An 11,877-nucleotide genomic window follows, 5' to 3' on the forward strand; every position below is an offset into this window, starting at 1 on the left:
TAACAAAATAAGAGCTTCTGTTGGTAACTGCTACCCCTATTTTCTCAACTTAGATTTGTTCGACACTGCATAGAAAGACTCTGAATATGATTGCATTTGTTTTGATCACCAAGCAGATGACATTCAGGAATATCCCAGAAATACGAAGTCTGTAATAGAGGTTTTCCCTGATCATCTTATTGCAAACCTCCCTTCTCTTAATAGCCCTTGCATTTTGGTATTACAAAAATTACTTTTTGCATTCAGAACTGACCTGCAGCAAAGCCAAAATGCTATTGTTAGAAATCTAAATTTAGCAGAGCTGAGGTTATAAAAGCTTCAGAAAGTGGAAGGATTGCTGAGTTTCATATATCAGGAATCTGGCTATATTTAAAAAAAACAAAATTCAGAAAGAAAAAGCATTATGAATACATCTGTTTGAGCAAGCTTACACTTTTCAGCACAGAATTTCTGAGTATTTCTTCAATCCAATTTAATAATTTAAATGACAGAAACTTGCCTATTAATACATGATTTGTCAGAGGTAGCCTTTTTAAATAGGTGAAGAGAAAGGAGAGGAAACATTGCTTAGTAGTGACCGCTATTTCAGGATTGTACTTCTAATTCTAGTACTGACTCACTATAGCCTTGGAAAGTTACAGCGCTTTTGTTCTAGAAAATACTAAGTAAAGAAAGGAGCCATTCTGTTCTAATAGCAAACATCCATTTTATTGTAACACTGCCTGGAGTTCATTTACAGGAAAAATCCAATGCCTTTGTTCTTTCTCTCTATGTAGCTAATAAGTCTTGCGACTAAGTATTTCCAGTTTCTAGTTCTGCATCTTCCAGTACTACTTCCCTTATTTGCAGTTATCAAAATATGAAATTACCCAGATATCTAGAGTTCCTCATACTGGTTTCTAAAGAGATTAACTCAATTACATGGGCAGAATAAAGGGAATGTTTCTCAAATGGAGGAGGACAAAAAAAAAATAGACAACTGTTCCCTCCCCCACATCTTGAGCAGGCTATGGGGTGATAGAAAAATGAATCAGGGTAACACAGAAATCTTACAGTATCTGAAAAGACTAATATATCAATGATTGCTTTTACGAGAAACCCAAGCTGTCACTTTAATAGGCGTTACATGCCACGCACTTCTCCAGCTCAAGCCGTTCCCTTTTCCTCTTCAATTTTAAGTGGGGGATTGGTACTTCATGCCTGATAGACTGGTTTCATCTAGGTAGAATCTGCATTAGTTTTTCCCCAATATTTAATTTGTTAATTGCTGTATTTTCATTTCATGCCATTATCAGAAAGTTAAACTTTTTAATCAGAAACTTTGAGCTAGCACTTTGAGATTTAGCCAGTTGTATAGGTAAAGGTGCTCCCATTTTTGCAAATTTCACTTTTTTTGTATGTTACTCTGGTTAGTAGGCTGGGTTCTTTAACTGTCACATATCAGAGGCTTCTCTTTCATAGCTACAAAATACTTGATGATGATAAATTTCTTTTTTATTGAGACACTTACCCAGCCTATGCTTATCTCTCATGCTGCCAGGAATTTGTGCTTCAAGGCAAACCAGCTCAGGTTCTCCAACACCCATGTTTCATTTCACAAGATGCTACTTTGATCTGAGAAGTGTACCACTACAGCAGTAGCTTCTTGAGGGATTTAGAGGTAAAGGCCATCTCATTACCCCAAATAATCCTTTGTCATTTTGTGACAATTCTCTGCACATAAAAATACTGTCACAAAAGTGTGTGCTTTTTCAAAATTTAACATATAACTATATCATCCCCTCTCTTTGCGGTATTCCAGAGGACTGCTTAGAAGATGACCAATGTATTTTAAGTAAATAAAGATGATGAGATATTCATTAGTGCTCAGTAACCACAAGTCCCTTTGAAGTGAGCAAAGCAGCTGGGGTTACTATTTGTGACCTTCTATAGAAATATCAGAATATGGAATTAGAAGCTTTCTTGTAGGTATTTGAGTTTGAAAATATCAAGTGTGTCCCTGAACAATGTCTGCTCTGGAGGAGGCTCTAGGTATGTCACATTACCCCAAAGTGTTCAGATTTTTGGAAGAGCATCTTTGGAAGAGTGAGGTGGGGGTTGGTCTCTTCTCCCTGGTAGCAGATGATAGGACGAGGGGGAATGGTTTGAAGCTGCATCAGGGCAGGTTTAGGCTAGACATTAGGAAAAACTTCTTCACCGAAAGGGTTGCCAGACTCTGGAATGGGCTGCCCAGGGAGGTGGTAGAGTCCTTATCCCTGGAGGTATTTAAAAGAAGGCTAGATGAGGTGCTTAGGGACATGGTTTAGTGGTGGGATGGCAGGGTTAGGTTAAAGGTTGGACTCGATGATCTCAAAGGTCTTTTCCAACCAAAGTGATTCTATGATTCTATGATCTAACAAAAAGAAGGAGCGCCACGTTCCTTTACAGTTTTTTACAGGATCTTACCGTTTTTATCAACCTATGGTTGTGTTTGAGTGTTCTCTGGCTTTGCTGTGATGTCTAGTGATCCAATTAAAATTGGTGTAGCCATTGTTGTGAATTTCACTTGGGCTTGGCTTGAGTTTTACCTGAACTACTCCAGTAATTGTACTGAACAGTGCAAACTGTGAGTGTTCTGGTATCTACAGAATGTGACAGGGGTTTGTAGACAATTGCCACAGATCCATACTGGGATTCGCTGCCATGTGTACGTGAAATGTTAGGTAAGATGAAGCTGCACAGCTAAAGATGAGTAAAACCAGAGTAGATAAGTGGACTGAAAAGAAAATGCTATGTATCGTGTGTGTGTATGTGCACATATAAAATCTGGTTCAAAAGAGACTTGTTAGAACTGAACAAGTCTGAGCGAGAATTAATGGCCCACACCTGGGAATAAGAGGTGAATTCTCAAGTATCCAGGTTTAGTAACTGCCACACCTGTCCTATATTCCCAAAAGCATAAATGAGGTCTGCAAGGATTTAGATAGCTTAGCTGCTGAATGCACAGTGCCATGGCTCTTTTCCAAGGCATCATCAGTCACTGCATGAAAATCCCCACCCATAATTACTAGGGCATTATTTGTCACGGGGCATACTCCTGTGAAGAACTTTACCTTATTCATATGATATCAAGAAGAGTAAATAGTTTTAGGGACGAATTTTATCCAGACTTCAAAATGATTCTTCATAACAGAAGCCTAAAATAAATACCCTTCCAGAGAAGCAATTGAATTGGAGAGGTATAGCTCTGTTTCTTCTTCAGTCTCATGGTGTTGGGAGAATGACGACACAAACTTCTTTCTTATCAATGGCTTTATTATTCCCTGCAACCTATATGACCTCTGAAATACCATAAAAAGCTCAATTAACAGCCACTTGAAAAGAAAAAAGAAACTGGGAGCTTGTCACCCGGCAGGGGATAGTCCACCTGATTGTTTACTCTGCCTCATGTCTGTTCATAGAATTGAATAGAAAATGAGTGATTTATGCCTGAATCATACAAAATTTGTGGGAGGACAATTTGAGAAAGTGTATTGGCAATTACAGCATGTCTGTAATTAAACTCCTGCTACTAACATCTAGGAGAATTTTGTGCTAGATAATCAGTGACAGTGATGCTTTCGTCAGGCAAATGAAGTGTATCTCTTATCCCCAACAGAAAAGAAGAACTTACCTCAACAGTGTCATCCTCCCTCCAGAAAGTTGATTGTCTGCTTTGGGTGAGTTAATTTGTTTTTCTTTTTTCTGCCTCCTGAAATGGAAGCAAATTGCAAAGAAACTGTGGGGCACAGTTCTCTACTCTTTGGCTCTGCATACGTTCTAACATACTATAGACTCCCAGAAGAACAAAGCAATTACACTTACACTTGCAGGCACCTGAATATCTCTGTCATAGTGAATTTACCAGACACAATCTAGTGTTAGGTTTCTATTGAATATAAACACTGCAGCCAAATTTGTAGAAAAAGCTACTTTGGTAGCATGTCCCAGCGACAACAATGCCACTGGAGAAGGGCTCATCTCATTTTCTCTCCTCTCAGCAGTAACTAGATCAGATTTCCCTCTGATAGTCAGGAGAAGCTTTATGCTCCCTCCATTGCTAGCATGTCCTTTGAGGTTAATGTTTCTCTACCTCCCTGGCCTTAAAAACCAACTCAGCAAATCTCTGTACAGAGGAAACTCTCCCCGTTCTGTTTTGCCATCATGTGGGGTTTTCCTGCACCAGGCATGACATATCTATAGCTGAAATTATCAGGAATTTTGCCTGAGGAAAGAATTTAGGATCAGCAATATTACAACAAAGTCAATGTTGGTGACTTAGAGGGGAACAGCCTGTCTGCAAAAATATGGGACAAAAAAAGAGTAACATGCAAAGGAAAAGCTGCTGGGAACACAGAACACTTCAAAACATACTGAACCTGCCCTTGTAGGCTCCCAGTGCTGCATGTGCACTGGCAATCAATATGATGCCAGCAGGCATTTGGCAGAGACTGAGACTTGCTCTACCAAAGTGCGGTGGCTTCCCTGAAGACTATTTCTTTGCATACCCAATATTTGCTGAACATACACATTCCAAAGAGGACTTTACCAAGGTGTACACAATCGTAGAAACCTTTGAAGTGCACAATGAGTGTGGTAAAAGTCACAATCGTTTGTCCAGGTTTTTGAGGCCCTCCTCTGGGGAGTACAGGCGTTGCTTTGAAGTCACCCACAGTCCCAGTGGAAATATGGTTTGGCAGTTGGAGAAAAGGACTTTGCTTACCAGGAAATTAAACTCTTTGAGATACGTGGTTTATGTGTACCTTCACCTCACATCTGTCCTCTTTTTCTTCTTGCGTAAAACCCTTTGACATTAAGGGACTCAGCAGGTGGGACAAACTGAGGAGCGTAGCACACGTGCTGGTCTTTTGCTTCCTATGAACAAAATGAAGACAGGATAAATGCACACAAGTGACTCCAGCTATGAGAGACTACCTTACTGCTAACAAGCTAACGTGGGATGTTGTGCTACCCTGGTGCCATAAATAACTGGAAAGCCTTGGGCATAAATGCCAATGCCTTAAGCACAAAAAGTTTATAACAAAATATTTAATTTGTGTGGACACTGTCTTAATGTAGGGACATTTATTCAACACTAGTGTATGGCATCAGGAGAGAACACTGCAGCATATTTTGAACCAGTCTGTATGTCTTTGGCTTTCATCATGTGAAGGCACACTACCTGTGGCCATAAGTTTACTGAGAGTTCACAGGCAGCTCTCAGATACTTCATGCTGTAGCAGCATTGGTAGACGAGCTATGGGAAAACTGAAGAGCATGCATGCTTTCTTTCTGAGTGTTTTTAAATAGATTTCTAGAAAGATTTTCAGTAGACTTAAAATTTGATATGTCACATACTGTCACACTCTACCATTAGATGGATTTTTTTGGCCCTGACCAAAATACGCAGATCTAAGGACTTAGAATTATTTCAGTCCTGCAAGGGAGATTTGACTGAATAGCTCTGAGCCCACTGAAACAAATAGGCAAGGGGCACTGGGGCAAAGTCTGGCTTCCTGAAGACTGAGTTTGCTTTTGATGTGTCAGGAGATCTGAGCTTTACCTGCAGCATTTCCCACAATTTGAACATTTAGCCTTTTCTCATAATAGGGACAGAAATATTTAGGGTCAGTTGTTTCTCTGACAGGGAGCAACAGGGTTCTGTGCTGAGTAACACTTTTCTGTCCTCTTTTGGCAGCTGAATGTCAAATTGCAGTCAACAAGCATGGATTCATCCTCACCATGCTATGGGTTCTGTAGCATGCAAGTTTTTTAAATCATCATCTTCCTTTTAAAATCATATGTTTTAGTAAAATAAAATCCAGTACTGTAGCACCCAACACTAAAACATGTTGCACAAATTCTTTGTAGAACCATGCAACTCATGTAATTAAAAATCTGGAACTTTTGCCTGCTTTTAAAGAATATAGAAGTTATTTTTTCTAAAATTAAATTTTACTTTGCCATGTTAAATTTTACTTTGTTATATTTATCATGTTTATGTCATAAACATGAGCTGTTTGTACTGCTTATATCCCCCATTAATAGAATGTTGGGGTTTGCTAAGGAATGTAGGATTTACGCTTATATTAATATGTTACATGCAACTTGCATAAAATTAACATCTAGTTTAATTGTTTAGGCCTGAAAGAATTATTCAGAGTGAATAATTTAGACTCCAAAAACTTACTCTCATTTCCTATCATCTTTAATTACAGCAGTTGAAGGAAAAAAAGTGGACATTTTTGCAGTATGGGAACCCAATTCATAGCTGGTTCATTTTTTACTTAGAAACACAAGTAGTTTGCAAGGACTTTTTGCTTGGAATTAGAAACCTCTCTGCCCTGGGCAATTGCTGAATGATTAGCTTTGATTATACTTAGCTCCATTATTAACAGTATGGCCATGTAAGTCACATGACATTGTTGCTACCTCCTAGCTGAAGGGCAGTGCTTTTTCAGCATTGCTTTATGAGGATTTAGGTATCAAACCATCTTGCAAACAGCCTAGCACTGTCACTGGCTTTTTACTTTCTGAAATATTATTGCAAACAAAATACTGTTTTTATGCTTCCATCCCTGGAAACATTCAAGGCCAGGTTGGATGGGGCTCTGAGCAGCCTGATCTAGTTAGCGGTGTCCCTGCTCCTGCGGGGGGGTTGGACTAGATGACCTCTAGGGGTCCCTTCCAACCCAAAACATTCTATGATTCTATAAAATGAATTAAAAATATGATGGCTTCCTTCAAAAGAATTCTTCTGATTTTATTCATGTGAATTCTGATAATATTTATATAAAGCACTCTGTAGCTCAGCTGTCAGCTGCCTTTAAAAACTAAGCAAAGGAATGGTTTGTTCCAAGCATCATTACTTGAGATACCCAGTCCTGTTTCCTCTAAAACTTTGAAACGTCCTTGTAACTTCCCAACTTTAGTTTCTAGTTTTTTATGGGACTGTGATTCTTTCAGGAAAAACCTACTGATCATTAGACTCACCTGGTTTGTGATTAACTCTTATTGCACTTAAGATAAAGACTTGTTTTACCTAAAGCATAGAATTCCAGTTTGAACAGAAAAATGTAAATGCAAAGGTCTTGTGGAACTTATGCAGTGGTGAGTAATGTCTTATTTTTATGAACAGAACTGTCATGCTGAATGTTACTGTGTGCACTTTTTCTGTCTATGAAGGCTTAGAAGGCAGAATAGGCGTTACCTCAGTAGGCAGGAGTGCCAGGTCCTTTCGCTGGATGTTTTCCAGTGACCTTTGGAATCCCTGCAAGGAATGAAGGGCCATTTTTCACGTCACCCTCCAGTGGTTGCAGGAGAGCCAGTCCTGCCCCATCAGCCTGCTGCATGGTTGGTCTTGAGGTGAAATCACTCTGTGGAAGGGCCAACATGCTGCAAATGGGAACTTCAGCACTGTATGCCAGCTTGTAAGTGTAGGCTGCCTCTTAAGTCTCATCTTTGTGCCCTGGTTATTCTTAGGAGAGTTGGGGAAATTCTGATGCCAGAAGTATTGCTATTATTAGCTTGAAACTGATAACAAAACTGCAATCATTTTCAAGCTGAGATTGCCTCTGACTTGCTTCCTTCCTCTGTGTGTCTGTTGTTCTCCGGTGCTGGCAGTTGCTTTGATCCCAGTTTGAATTCATTGGTGATGTCACCGAGTGACTCGAAGAACTTTGCAAAGCTTCCTTGTGACTCCCTTCCCTCTCGCTGCCTGACATTTTTCATTTAGTAGGCCAACTCCTGCTTAGATTACTCATGCCAGTAATCCCTGGGCTGGCAGTGGGATAATTAGAGAAAGCTGAGTTTAGCTCAACAGGGAGGTCAAATTTCCAGATACAAGATGGCATCCACACTGAGCAGTAAAAGTGCTTTCTATTAGTATAGAGTCAATGTTTATAAAACCTGACATTTTAAAATATGAGTCAAGTGTGGCCCCAAACCTTTCTGCCACTGAAGTCAAACGCTTCATGACATTAATAAAAGAAGGGTTGCACCAAAGGTGTATTATCTTCATATTTCCAGGACTTAGTCCTTAACTCCATGGGTACTTTGAGCATCAAATAGTTGCAAGCTGGGAATCAAAAACTATGAGCTGCTGGGTAGTGGGGCTATCCTATTGTCTGACTTGTGCATCACACAGTAGCTTTAATATAAGAGAAGTGTAAAAATCCCACCAGATCCTTGAGTTCTCCGAGAGGCCTCGTGCAGTTCTCATCCCTGCCATGGATTCAGCAATGCATTCATCTGTGGAATGACAGCATGAGGCCTTCATACCCATACTATACTACAGAATGTAACCTTTTACCACATTTTTACTCTTTAGTTAATTTTGATCCTTGGAACAATCTCCCCTAAAGGGGAGTAAAGTTGATTTAGAAAGGATGAGAACACAGAATTTAGTCCATGTCAGGGACTAAGTTTTGTGACAGGATGTGTCACGTACTAAAATACCTAATTCAGAAATGGCATGACTCTATTTTTATAAGCTGGTCTTCCTCTTCCTTTCCAGTCCCATCACTCTACTTTTCGTATCTTGTTTTTCTGATTGTAAACTCTTTGTGTAGCAAAGGGTCTTTTTCTATACTTCTGGAAAGTGCCTAACACATTTTGGTATTTCCGTAATTTTTTTTTTTTTTTTTCAGATAGTCACAGAATAATGTCCACAGTGCAAACAAGAACTACTTAGAAAGAGTCATGAAGCCTGAGCCATGCTGTACCATCTTCTTTTGAAAGTCTTTTGAGGTCAGCAAGAGTAACATCTAAGTCAGTGGCAAGGTTCCTCATTACTTAAGTAGCCATCTCAAAATGTATTAGCCCATCTTTGTAAATGTACCTTCTGAAAACTGGATGCCTGTACATGGTCTCCTTACACATTGCCTTACACATCATTGGGGTAAGTTATGCTTACCCCAATAAACTATCTTTTGCATAAAAGAACAGGTGTGAATAATGTTACAGAATGATTACATGAATATTTTCAGAGGATTAATGCAAAGTCAGAACACGTGTATAATAGATAAACAAGGGTATTTTCTTCTTTTGTGATTCAGTGTTACATTGCAGCATTCACATAGGTGTGCTCTGGAACAGTTACCAACATACATGCTTAGCCTTAGCTGCTACTTTAGTTAGTATTGCAAATGAGTATTTTTAGGAGGAGCTGATAATCATAGTATGCTTTGGGTATGAGAGTGAATTACTCATACAAGTGAGGAGATGCTATTGTTCTAACTAGCGGGATTTTGTTAAATAGTGATGCTAACCCAGGTATACAGTCCCGCAGACTTTATGCATGACAAGACTATTGAGACCCTGTTATTTCAGTATTTAGTTTTAGGTGCAGTTCAGGACATTGAGATTTGCGAGCCTAAGTTCCCTGCATAGCTCGTGTAGGCACTTTGAGACCATCTAAATTAAATGCCTGAAGATTGTGTCACCTGTGCGCAAACACAGGTACAAGCTATGTTCCAGGTTTCAGGATTTACAAGGAGGTTAAATCTCTGATTTTGCATTACATCTTGGATGATGCCATGAGAAGTAGCCAGGCATATTCTAAGATTTATAACCTACAGAGAGTATTTTGAGAACACTCTGCCCCTAAAAGCAGAGTTGGGAACTGAGTTTGGAGTATCATAACTGCCCTATTACTGTTCTGCTGCATAATCTGTATGCCAGCTAACGGGTGCATCAGTTCCTAACCAGATCAATGGGAGTCTTCAATGCAATAGACTAGGGGTAGGGTCTAGAAAAAAAACCCAACAAATCTGCATTTCCTATACGCTCCTTTAAGGATACAATGGCAAAAACAAAAAATAAAATAATGACATTTTCTTGGCAATACATGTCAGAAATAAATTCATTTTAAGATAAAAGTTAATTTAACTTTTCCATAAAAAAAAAATAGAAAGAAAGTGTATGAAAAATAAAGTGTTTCATTTGTAGGGAAGCAATAGTAAAACTTTTGCATGCTCATTGGTTGTGATACTAGCTCAGGACATTCTCAGCTTTGCTACTTATTTCTTGTGTGGCCTTGGCAAGTCATTCTGTCTCCCAGCTCTCTAGCTGTGGAATAGGGAGTAACAACACTGCTCCACCTCCCAGGGAGATGTAAGTATGAATGAATTAAGGATCATGAGCTATTAATGATGAGAGAAACCACTTAAGTTTGTAAGGTAGACAGAAGATTGGAAAGTAAATTCAGGTGTGAAAGAAGGGAGGTTATTGTTTAGTCTAGGTAAAAGGCTAGAGAGAGAATGGATGATCTGTGGATAGGCCAAATATTGAGCAAAGGGATAATTGAACATACCAGTAGGAGAACTGTAAACATGATTTGGGGAAGTCTTGAGGCAAAGGTGATGACCTAATACTGCAGAAAAAAACGGTATGGTGAGAGGTGAGGAGCAATACTATTATGTCCCTTTTTTGTGGTATTTCACCTATATGTTCTTTGGAACAGAACTTAATCCTGTACCTGAAAACCACTTGGAATATTCTGGGCACCATGAGTATGGTTAGTGAAATACAGTCCTTCACTAAGAAAGAGGAACTATGTATGTAATGGCTCATTAACCATGCAAAAATTGTGAACACATAAACCGCTTACAACTTACTTCATAGACTGATTGTACATGATTACAGGTGACAAGTTGGAAACAGATCGGGTTATGAGCACCATTTGAATGGAGGTGAGCAGTAATCAGGCAAATGGAAGTGAAAAGATGCTCCCAGTCAGCTAGCTTGGTAATTGCAAAGGACTGAGCTCTTGGGAGAGGGGCCAGAAGTTGGTAGAGCACAAGAAAAGCAAGGGTTGAGGTCACAGAGACTCTGAAGACAAGGGGAAAGATATGAAAAGAGAAGAGGAAGATAGCATGGATTTGAGTTGGTACGCCTTAGAGTTGTAAACAGTGTTTCACCAAAGAAGAAAAGCTGTAAGGATAAGTAATTAGATCATCTGTCATTGGACCAAACTGCACATCAAAAATGGTAATCAGTCACCAGTTGCCTTGCCCAGCTGAAGGGAAGGTCCTGGTTGACTTGTCATACCATGCTGCATACTGATCTACTGGCACGTAAAGCCAAATTTCCTTTGAAAATTGTCATGTGCGGCAGCTTTTATGTGCAGTATCATGTTTCCCCTCCCTGGGGCAGAAAACATGGGAGGGGGAGAAGTTTGTGTTTCATTACTCCACAAGAAGTGAGATGGTAGATTGCCAGCTCTTTATTCGTATAGGAAATTGCTGCTGCTCCATCCCTGCCTACTCCCCCAGTGCACTTGGGGCACAGCGCTATGCCCAGCTGAGGATAATGTCCCTTTGTCACTTCCCAGACAGCCATACTGTCCTTTCTACTCCACAGTGCCCATCCCTGCCCTAGCCAAATCTGTCTCCTTTCCCCCCACCCCTTCTGCAGGTGGGAGAGAGGAGAGGTTGGGCCATGCTGGCATTCACCCCAGGAAGTTTTGCGTGCAGACAGGACATTCTGGAGCATTGTCAGGAGCAATGAAATATTCTGGTTTAACAAGGTAGTAAAATAAATGTGTAATAGCACTCTGATTCTTAACGGGGCTGCCACATGCCGTGTTCTGTACGTACTTCCAAGCTGTTGGATGAGAAAGCAGAGCGCTGTACTGCCCACGCAGCCCTTAAAGCCAGCCTGGATCCTCTGGCCAGGTAACCCATTTTGCAGCCCATGGGAGTCAAAGGCCTGAGAACAGCACAGGAGCCACTTTCGGGTGAAATGAAGGGAATTCCGTGTTCTAGTGCAATGAAAAACTCTTAACAGTTGCAAAATTCACTTACATAAAGCAGATATTTACATTCCTCCATGATCATGTTTTTCTATTCAGTTTCTTTC

At 40.0% G+C, this 11,877-nt stretch overlaps 1 long non-coding RNA gene across 1 annotated transcript in view; it reads left to right on the top strand.

Annotated features, from left to right (window-relative positions):
* The window catches only part of LOC118451995, a 15,767-nt gene that overhangs the window by 2,468 nt on the left and 1,422 nt on the right, over positions 1-11,877 (top strand). Inside the window, exons 3-4 of the long non-coding RNA XR_004841617.1 lie at positions 3,638-3,698; positions 8,667-8,766. This is a non-coding gene — a long non-coding RNA (uncharacterized LOC118451995). The remainder of the gene's footprint in view (positions 1-3,637; positions 3,699-8,666; positions 8,767-11,877) is intronic.

This window comes from Egretta garzetta, unplaced genomic scaffold, assembly GCF_000687185.1.
Source record: "Egretta garzetta isolate BGI_Z169 unplaced genomic scaffold, ASM68718v1 scaffold23, whole genome shotgun sequence".
NCBI lineage: Eukaryota > Metazoa > Chordata > Aves > Pelecaniformes > Ardeidae > Egretta > Egretta garzetta.